Source organism: Hypanus sabinus, chromosome 6 (assembly GCF_030144855.1).
Source record: "Hypanus sabinus isolate sHypSab1 chromosome 6, sHypSab1.hap1, whole genome shotgun sequence".
Lineage (NCBI taxonomy): Eukaryota > Metazoa > Chordata > Chondrichthyes > Myliobatiformes > Dasyatidae > Hypanus > Hypanus sabinus.
In genome coordinates, this window is record NC_082711.1 from 9,848,810 (window position 1) to 9,860,057 (window position 11,248).

General features: G+C 44.2%; 1 protein-coding gene across 4 annotated transcripts in view; it reads right to left on the reverse strand.

The window, feature by feature from the left end:
* The window catches only part of LOC132395292 (protein lifeguard 1-like), a 62,904-nt gene extending 57,310 nt beyond the window's left edge, over nucleotides 1-5,594 (reverse strand). Inside the window, exon 1 of one of the 4 annotated variants that reach the window (XM_059971662.1) lies at nucleotides 5,447-5,594. The gene's annotated coding sequence lies outside the window, so the exon portion shown is untranslated. The remainder of the gene's footprint in view (nucleotides 1-5,446) is intronic. The other 3 variants (XM_059971664.1, XM_059971663.1, XM_059971668.1) reach the window with 3 other exon arrangements.
* Between the last annotated feature and the right edge of the window lie 5,654 nt (nucleotides 5,595-11,248).

Below are 11,248 nucleotides of genomic sequence, written 5' to 3' on the forward strand. Positions count from 1 at the left end.
AAGATCTGGGAGCAACTTGATGACAAGTATGCTAATTAAATGCCTGGCAACAGGAACTTTTTATTTCTCTTTCCCAACGTTCAGGTGGACGTCAGCAAAAGAAATCAATCAGCATTGATCCATCCAAGATATATTAATTCAATCCACGAATTGAATAATAAATTCAGTTAGAAAAGGTGTCTACTTAACGGGAGGAGATTAAAATGATGAACAGGACATTAAAAACTTGCATCCCATCCAAGGACAATCTCTGCATTCTGGTGCATTACATCACTTGTCTGGTCTGGCCTGCAGTTTCACACTGAATATAATGGGTTTTTCACTAGTCATACTACAGATCCTTCCAGATTATCAACGGACAACATTTGTTACAAGAGCTATGGAGGGGGCATTTTTCATCTTTAGGAACTTTTGAGTTGTCCATTAAAGAGGCTTTAAACTCACTCTATTCAATACAGGGACTACAAGATGATTCATAAAACTGATAAACAGATTGATAACCTATCTTTTTAATGAAGAGTTCTGAAGGAGCAACCAGAGAGTAGATTTTTAAAAAGTCCAAGTCACTGATGGAGATTAAGAGGTCCTTAATTAAAGAACTGCAGTGTTTAGAATAGTTTATTGCCACAATAATATTTATACAAATGGTTTAGAACATGGAACAATACAACACAAGTACAGTTTCTTTGACCCATGATGTTATGCCATCCAAGATCAACATAACCCTTTGCTCACTCATCTATCATCCATGTGCCTACCTACAAGTCTCTTGAGGGCTTCTAATGCACCACCCCCCTGGCAGGGCATTCCACTCTCTGGATAATAAAAACTTAACTCTGACTCCCGCGCTCCCATACTTCCCTCCTATCACCTTAAAGTTATGCAGGCTTTAACAAGGAACTCTACATAATCAAAAGAGAAGCAAGAGTAATGTGGAGAGAATCTATTATGAGAGACAGCTAAAGCAGATCAACAAAATGGAGATGTACAACTGGAAAAGGAACAGCAAAAGACAAACTGACAAACAAGAACAAAATTTTAATATGAATATTCCAAACCTAAAACTCAGTATCAGCAAAAAATTGTAACAGACAAACTGGAGTCACAGAGCACTACAGCACAGAAACAGGTCCTTTGGCCCATCTAGTCCCATCGCCCTCCGTAGCGCTCCTGTCCATGTACTTATCCAAACTTCTCTTAAATGCTGCAATCAAACCCACCTCCACCACTTCCACTGGCAGCACATTCAACTCTCTCACTAACCTGAGTGAACAAGTTGCACTTAAATATCTCATCTTTCACCCTTACCCTACTGTATGACTTCAGGTTCTAGTCTCATTGAACGTCAATGGAAAAGCCAGCTTGCATTTGCCCTAACTAGACCCCTCATAATTTTGTACACATCTATCAAATCTCCCTTAATTCTCCTACTTTTCAGGGAATAAAGTCTGAACCTACTCAACCTTTCCTTACAACTCAGGTCCTCCTTAGCAACCTCGTTATAAATTCTCTCGATACTCTTTTCAAATTTTCCTTTTGGTAGGTGACCAGAACTTCACACAATGCTTCAAATTTGGACTCAGTACAGATTAAGGTAAGAGCTTAGAAAAGATAAGAGAAGGAATTTTGCTTAGATAGAGGGTAGTTAATCTATAGAATTCATTACCACAGACAGCTGTGGAGGCCAAATTTTTTGGTATATTTAAAGCGGAGATTGATAGTTTCTTGACCAGTAAGTGCATCAAAGGATTTGGGGAGAGGGCAGGAGAATGTAATTGAGAGGGATAATAAATTAGCAGATTCAACTGGCAAAATGGCCTAATTCTGCTCCAATGCCTTATGGTATTATTGAAGCTTCAGATTAATTCTAAAAAGAGTCAGCAAGGACAATAGTGATACCAGAACAAATAAAATCTCAGCAAACGAGACAAGGCAAAATAAAGCCACAGCATGAAGATGGCAAAGGATGGATGTATGGTCAGAAGCTCACAACACTAACAATGTGAACCACACCAAAACACAGGAGGAATCAGCAGGACAGGCAGCATCTATGGAAAATTGTATAACCCATGTTTCTGTTTGGCCCCTTCATTGGGACTGGTGGAAAATGACACATCACTACAGCACTGAAGACCGAAGAAGACTGCATCAGTGTAGGGTCTCCAGTCATCCTGCATGCCATGCCACTGGACCCTGACCCTGATCTGTCAAGGATTGTGTCGTGGCTGTCCCTGCATCAGACTGCTCCTGGCAAACAAAGTCACACAGGTGTTCTCCATTAATGGAATAACCCCTCTGGAGAATATTGTACTTAACTAAATATGCTACTACACTTCTTTAAAATCACCTCTCATCCTCCTCTCTACAGAGAAACCCTCTCTTGCACAGCCTATCAGCCTGGTAAATCTCCCCTCTATCCTCTCTAAAGCTTCTACATCCTTCCCATAATGAGGCAACCAGAAATGAACACAAAACTTCAAGTGTGGTCTCATCAGTTTTATGGAGCTGCAACCCAATCCCCCACTAGACACCATACACCTTCTTAACTTATGGTACAAATTTGAGAGCTCTATGGGCATGAACCCCAAGATCCCTCTGTTCACACTGTTAAGAATCCTCCAATTAACCCTGTATTATATCAAATTCGACTTTCCAATTCACACCTATTCAAACATTCATTATCATTATGAGTCGTGTCATGGTCTTTGACTTAGCAAATTTTTCTACAGAAGTGGTTGGCCAATGCCTTCTTCAACAGAATCTTAACAATGTCAAATTCACTCATCCAATGCAAATCATCCCATTAAAACAAGATCCCAAACTTGTGGCCAACCTGAACCAGACATCCATACACAGATGATTATGAACACTGGCTTATTTAAGAAATGTGATGCACCAGTTCAATATAAAAATTACTATGCTAGGCAATTAACATCACCTCCCACACAGAACCATTTAAAATATCAAAATCCTCTTTCAACACAACTGCAGACGGTTGAGATTTAGAAAACAATCTAATCTCAGCCTTCCACTGTTATTGTTCCAACATATTCAAAGAACATACACACGGCCGAATGATTTAACCCAAGAAATATCCGGTCTTTGATCACAATTATATCACTTCCAAACAGTCCAGGATTGGATAGTACCTACCAGCATATTAAAAAATATGCCTAGCAAGTGTAAGTGGTGCTCTGAATATCAAACTGGTCTGAGTTTAGTATTTCCAAATACTGAATGCATGATAGCATAACAGTTAATGCATCACTTTAAGATCTAGGATTAATTCCCACCGCTGTCTGTAAGGAACTAGTATGTTTTCCTCGTGAATGTGTGTGTTTCCTCTGGGAGTTCCACATTGCAAAGACATGCACATTAATGATTTGGATGATGGAATTGTTGGCTTTATTGCAAAGTTTGCAGACAATATGAAGGTAGGTGGAGGGGCAGGTAGCTTTGAGGAAATAGGCTACTGAAGGACTAGGAGAATGGGCAAAGAAGTGGCAGATGAAAAGCACTGGTGAGGCCCCAATTGGGAGCATTGAGAGCAGTTTTGGGCCCCTTATCTTAGAAGGAATGTGCTGAAACTGGCAAGGGTTCAAAGGAGGTTCAAGAAAATTATTCCAGGTTTTAATGGTTTGTCATATGAAGGGTGACTCTAATGGCTCTAGGCATGTATTAACTGGAACTCAGAAGCTTGAGGAGTGACCTCATTGAAACCTATCGAATGGTGAAGGGCCTTGACAAAGTGAATGTGGAAAGGATGTTCCCCATGGTGGGAGAGTGCCAGAAGACAGCCTCAGAATAAAGGGGTGTCTTTTTAGAACGGAGAAATTTCTTTAGCCAGAGAGTCGTGAATCTGTGAATTCGTTGCCACAAGCAGCAGTGGAGGCCAAGTCTATATGTATATTTAAGGCAAAGGTGTATAGATTCTTGATTGATCAGGGCACAAAGAGATACAGGGAGAAGGCAGGGGATTGGGGCTGAGAGGAAAAATGGGTCAGCCACAATAGTGATGCAGACTTGATGGGCCAAATGGCCTAATTCTGCTCCTACATCTTATGGTCAGGGCTAGTGAGTTGTGGACATGCTATGATGGTGCCAGAGGCATGCCAACACTTGCAGGCTGCCCAGCACAATCTTTGCTGGTTTGACTAGATGCAAACAATGCATTTCACTCTGTTTCCATGTACACAAGCCAAAGCTAATCTTTAAGTTTCAGCAAGACCACATCACTCTGGGGTTCCCAACCTAAGGTCCAAAGACCCCATGCTTAATGGTATTGGTCCACACAATAAAAAAGGTTGAGAACCTCTGCTCTACACAGTCAAAGGCACAATGTTAACATTCTATACAGTCCTATACATTGCAGTCCTCTCTCCTGTCACCTTCATGTCAACCGCAATACTCATTTTAACTAATGCCATTTTCCATACCTTCGCAATTCCAAAGCTCATCTATTAAGGACATCAATTAAATGGCAACTGCTGTGAGCAGAGCTGCATGAACAACAGTCTAGATAGACAAGTTACTTTAAACGCAAGTGTTTCCTATAAACCATACACAGGAGCACAAGCCCTGACAACCATTCCATGGAGGGTTGTGCTTCTAGTCAGTGAATCTAATCGCCTGTCCTGTCAATCCCAAAGGCCGACCAGGTTAGAGAAAAACATGCCACAAAACCTCCACACCAACACATTCACTTCCTTACTGGTGACCATTTCCCCCTGAGATTGTTCCTCCTCTGACACTCTCTCAACAACATTCCTACCCCACAGAGATATCTCCATACCCCTGACTATCTGTTCCTCCAGTCCCACCTCACAATACCATAGCCTCCACCACCACAACCCCCTCTGATGCCCCTACCCCACAGATACCTCCATGTTCCCTTCTATCCCCTCAATCCCCTTCCTCACCATTCATATCCCACCTTCTCACCCACATACCCCCCTCCTCCATCAAAACCCCATTCTCCTCCTTCAATACCCCAATTCCTCCTCCTCTTCAATCCCACTCATCCTTCCCCTTCCAATCCCTCTCAAACCCCCTCCTTCTCCTACCCTGCCCTCTCCGTTTCCTCCCTCTCAATCCCCTCCTCCTTCTCTCCCCATCCCCCAATCCATCTCCATCAATCCTCTCCTCTTCCCCCCCGCCGCAAAACCCCATCTCCCCCTCCATCTCCCTGTAGTTTACGGTAGCGCCTCCTAATCCTCTTTGACGCAACAAGAAAAAGAAGTTTAGACGACGGAGGACGAAAGCCACCAAATTAGCCGCGAGCTAAATTTTATCAGCAATAAACACGAATCATTCGGCTGCGCAGCGGAGCATCAACCACGACGGCCCATCCCTCCGACTCCCCAACCCCAACGAGGATGTTTCCCCCATCTTTCCCCCTTGGCCCATGGACACTAATCGAGAGGACGAAGCCCTTGCCCAGGCCTACCTGCGGCGACCCGACTCCCGCAATGCCAAAGTCGAAACGCACCTCGAGCTCTTCCTCTGCCGCCCGCTCGCCGGGGTGCGCGCTCCCGCTCGACGGTGGCGCGCAGCGAGGATCGGTGGCGGGCTGCGCTAGGGGGCGCATTTGGTGGAGTGAGGTAAGAATGGAGGGGGAATACGGGAGAGGGGATGAGGTAGGGATGGAGGTAATCGAGGAGGGAAAATCAGGTAAGGATGGAGAGAGATAGGTAAGGAGAGAGGGAGTCAGGAAGGCAGAGAGAATACTGGAGAAGGGTGAGATAGGGATGAATAGGGGAGAGGCAGTGAGGTAGAGATGGAGGGAATAGGGGAGAAGGGGGTCAGGTAGAGATGGAGGGAGATCAGGGGAGCGTGATGGAGGGGGAACAGTGGAGAGGGAGTGAAGTAGGGTTGGAGGGGGAAATGTGGAGAGAGTGAGTTAGGGATGGAGGGATAATAGAAGAAGGGGAGTGAGGTGGAAATTGAGAGGCCCGCAGAAGTGAGAATATGGGTGGAGAGGATGCATGAGGTTTTGGTGGAGGGAGAATGGAAAAGAGTAAGTGAGATAAACATTGAAGGCTTATAGAGATAGGGGACAGAGAGTGAAGTGGAGGGCCCAGTTAAGGTGGGAATGGAGGGGAACAGGAAGAGTGAATGAGGTATAGGGGACGTGAGGGATGGGGAAGTTGGAGAAACATGGAGGGGCATGAGGTGGGGGGAGTTATTTATTTAGATATACAGTGCAGAACAGGCCATTCTGGTCCACTAAGCTGCAACGCCACCTTTTTAACCCCAGCCTAATCACACGACAATTTACAATGACCAGTTTAACTATTAACCAGTACATCTTTGGACTGCGAAAGGAATCTGGAGCTCCCGGAGGAAACTGCGTGCTTTGATTTTCTTACAGAGGATGCTGGAATTGAACTCTGCCACCCCACGTATGAGGTGTGGAGTCGCAATAGGGGAGGGATGTGGGGGTAGAACATGGGACAGAAGGATGAAAAGTAGCTGGCAAAAGAGTTTTGTGGAGGGCATTCGGGTGCCGAGGTGAAAGGTGTCAAGATATGGATAGGATGAGGAAGAGAGAAGAATGGAAACAAGGAAAAAGACAGAGGTAAAAAGGAATAAATGCAAGAGATTCTGCAGATGCTGGAAATCCAGAGCAACACACACAAAATATTGGAGAAACTCAGCAGTTCAGGGAGCATTTATGGAAATGAATAGATAGTTGATGTTTCAGAACAAGGCTATTCATCGGGCGAACATAAGAAATAGGAGCAGGAGTAGGCCGTCTGGCCCATCAAGCCTGCCCTGCCATTCAATAAGAATGATCTGGCCATGGACTCATCTCCACCTACCTTCCTTTTTCCCATAACCCTTAATTCCCCTACTATACAAAAATCTATCCAACCTTGCCTTAAATTTATTACTGAGGCAGCCTCCACTGCTTCATTGGGCAGAGAATTCCGCAAATTCACCACACTCTGGGAAAAGCGGTTCCTCCTAATCTCCATCCTAAATCTACTCTCCTGAATCTTGAGGCCATGTCTCCTAGTTCTACCAATGGAAACAACTTTCCTGCCTCTTTCTCATCGATCCCTTTCATAATTTTATATGTTTCTATAAGATCTCCTCTCATGCTTCTGAATTCCAGTGAGGACAATCCCAGGTGACTCAATCTCCCCTCAGAGTCTAGGTGAGAGGAAGAAGGGATGGGGAAGATAAGAGGAAGCTTTGAAATGAGATGGTAGGATAAGATGATGTGAAAAATATGGGGAAAGGAGCAGAAAAATAAATGAGGATGTATGGAGGGAGGACATAGACAGGGAGGCAAGGGATGGTGGCAAGAAGGTATCCTGTCTGACTGCATTGTGTGGTACGAAACAGCAAGGCATTGAACCACAACATCCTACAGAGGTAAACCATTGAGAATATCACTGGGGTCACCCTCCCGCTTATTTGTGACATTTTCCAGGATTGTTGTAGACAAAGGGTCCAAAGCATTGTTGAGGATCCCTTCCATCCATCACACAACCTTTTTAATCCACTACCATCAGGAAGGAGGTGCAGGATCGTCAGGACTAAGACTGCCAGACTGGGTAACAGCTTCTTCCCTCAGGCTAGGAAACTAATGAATACCCTTCCACCACCGAGGTCTCATCAGTAGGACAGTGAGCTGTTTACCGTTTACCTGTGCTGTGCGCTACATGCATTTAGAATTATATTTTATTCACTTATTTGCAGTAATATTTTGTTTGATGTGCTGTGTGAGATGTAAGTTTTGTGGTGCACTGAGGTCTGGAGGAACGTTATTTCATTTGGTTGTAAATATGTACAGTGAGATGACAGTAAATCTGAAGATGATGGGGAAAAGGGTAGGGGAAGAAAAGAGGGTAGAAGGAGACTGAAAGAAGAGTGTATTGAGTCTAAAAACCAGGAAGACATGCTGTGGACATAGAAGAATTGTAGTTCGGCCACATTTGGAGGGTAGTGTTCACTTGGTGTCACCACACTATAGCAAGAATGTGGAGAGTTTGGAGAGAGCGTTCACCAAGATGTTGACTGGACTTATTTAGCTATAAGCAGAGTTTGCACAACATTAGATTTTATTTCTGAAGCACTGGAGACTGAGGAGTTAATGCACCATCAATAACTCTCCGAGACGTGAGGCAAGATATTGGCTTTTATTGACTGGAAGAAAGAACAAGCAGTAATTGACCACCATGCTACATCCTGGAGACTGAGGGCAGGGCTCAGGCCTCAATCGCCTTTATACCAGGGTCTGTGGGAGGAGCCACAGAAGCAGTCAGCGGGGGGGGGGGGGGGGGGGGTGTCCAGACAGGTAAATGTAGTAATGTAGTTCACCACAGGAGTGGCCTGATAGAATTATATACAATCCTATAAAACACAGGCAACTGCAGATGATAGAATCTGGTGCAAAATAAAATCAAATGGCTGTAAGAACTCAACAGACCAGACATCATTTGTGGAGACAACGCAACAGATGACAATTGGTAGTGGTTTATTATAGTCAAATGTACTGAGATGCAATAAAAAGCTTGTATGCTGTTCACACAGATCAGATCTTTGCACAGTGCTTTGAGGTAGAACAAGGTAAAACAATAACAATGCAGAATAAAGTGTAAAAACTAGTGAGAAAGTGCAGTGCAGGTAAATGACAAAGTACAAAGAGGTAGACTGTAAGGACAACGATACCTGCAAGAAGTGCATCCAGCTACAGCTCCTAACAGACCGCATTAGGGAACTGGAGCAGGAGCTGGATGACCTCCGGATCATTCGGGAGATAGTAGCTTCCGGGAGGTAGTTACACCTAAGGAACAGGGCACAGGTAATTGGGTTACCGTCAGGTGAGGGAAAGGGCAGGTAGTGCAGGGTTCCCCTGTGGCCATTTCCCTGCAAAACAAGTATACCAATTTGGATACTGTTGTGGGGGATGGCTTACCTGGGACAAGCCGGAAGGGAGGGAGGAAGAAGAAGAGGAGAGTGGTAGTGATATGGGACTCCATAGTCAAGGGTACAGACAAGAGATTCTGTGGTCGTGACAGACTCCCAGATGGTTTGTTACCTCCTGGGTGCCAGAGTCAGGGATGTCTCTGATCGCATGCACAGCATTCTGAAATGGGAGGGTGATCAGCCAGATGTCGTGGTACACATCAGTACCAATGACATAGGTAGAAAGAGTCAGGAGGTCCCAAAGAGTGAGTACAGAGAGCTTGGTAGGAAGTTGAAAAACAGGACCTTGAGGGTAGTAATCTCCGGATTGCTGCCTGTGCCACGTGCCAGTGAGGGAAAGAGTAGGATGCTCTGGCAGATGAACACATGGCTGAGAAACTGGTGTAGGGGGCAGGGTTTCAGATTTCTAGATCATTGGGACCTCTTCTGGGGCAGGTGGGACCTGTACAAGAGAGACAGGTTACACCTGAACTACAAGGGGACCAATATACTTGCAGGGAGGTTTGCTAGTGTTATTGGGGAGGGTTTAAACTTGATTTGCAGGGAGATGGGATCCAGAGTGCCAGAGTAGATAGTGGAACAGGGTAAAAATAAATGATGTTAGTAGTTCATGCAAAGTCATAAATAGTAAGGTTGTGTGTGGTGGTAATAATCTTCTGAGGTGCGTATATTTCAATGCGAGGAGTATTGTGGGAAAGGCAGATAAGCTGAGGGCATGGATTGACACATGGAATTATGACATCATAGCCATTACTGAAACTTGGCTACAGGAGGGGCAGGACTGGCAGCTTAATGTTCCAGGGTTCTGATGTTTCCGATGTGATAGAGACAGAGGGATGAAGGGTGGGGGAGTGGCTTTGCTAGTCAGGGAAAATGTTACAGCAGTGCTCAGGCAGGACAGATTAGAGGGCTTGTCTACTGAGGCCATATGGGTGGAGCTGAGAAACAGGAAAGGTATGACCACATTAATGGGGTTGTATTATAGACCACCCAATATTCAGCAAGAATTGGAGGAGCAAATCTGCAGAGAGATAACAGACAACTACAGGAAACATAAAGTTGTGATTGTAGGGGATTTTAATTTTCCACACATTGATTGGGACTCCCATACTGTTAAAGGTCTAGATGGGTTAGAGTTTGTGAAATGTGTTCAGGGAAGTTTTCTAAATCAATATATAGATGTACCAATTAGGGAGGATGCAATATTAGATCTCCTATTAGGAAATGAGTTAGGGCAGGTGACGGAAGTGTGTGTAGGGGAACAATTCTGGTTCCAGTGATCATAACACCATTAGTTTCAACTTGATCATGGATAAAGATAGATCTGGTCCTCAGGTTGAAGTTCTAAACTGGAAAAAGGCCAAATTTGAAGAAATGAGAAAGGATCTAAAAAGCGTAGATTGGGACAGGTTGTTCTCTGACAAGGCTATGATTGGTAAGTGGGAGGCCTTCAAAGGAGAAGTTTTGGGAGTGCAGAGTTTATATGTTCCTGTCAGGGTTAAAGGCAAAATGAATGAACCTTGGTTCTCGAGAGATGTTGGAACTCTGATAAAGAAGAAGAGAGAGATGTATAACATGTATAGGCAACAGGGAGAAAATAAGATGCTTGAGGAGTATAAAAAGAGTAAGAAAATACTTAAGAAAGAAATCAGAAGGGCTAAAAGAAGACATGAGGTAGCTGTGGCAGTCAGGGTGAAGGATAATCCTAAGAGCTTCTACAGGTATGTTAAGAGCAAGAGGGTAGTAAGGGATAAAATTAGTCCACTTGAAGATCAGAGTGTTCGGCTATGTATGGAACCAAAAGAAATGGGAGAGATATTAAATGGGTTTTTTGCTTCTGTATTTACTAAGGAAACTGGAATGGAGCCTATGGAAACAAAGCAAACAAGTAGGGAGGTCATGGAAGTTATACAGATTAAAGAGGAGGAGGTGCTTGCTGTCTTGAGGCAAATCAGAGTAGATAAATCCCCAGAACCTGGCAGGGTATTCCCTCAGACCTTGAAGGAGACTAGTGTTGAAGTTGCAGGGGCCCAGGCAGAAATATTTAAAATATCGGTATCTACGGGCGAAGTGCTGGAGGATTGGAGGATAGCTCATGTTGTTCCGTTGTTTAAAAAAGGCTCAAAAAGTAAGCTGGGAAATTATAGGCTGGTAAGTGTGACATCAGTAGTAGGTAAATTATTGGAAGGAATACTAAGAGATAGGATCTACAAGTATTTGGATAGACAGGGACTTATTAGAAAAAGTCAGCATGGCTTTGCGCATGGTAGGTCATGTTTAACCAATCTATTAAAGTTTTTTGAGGAAGTTA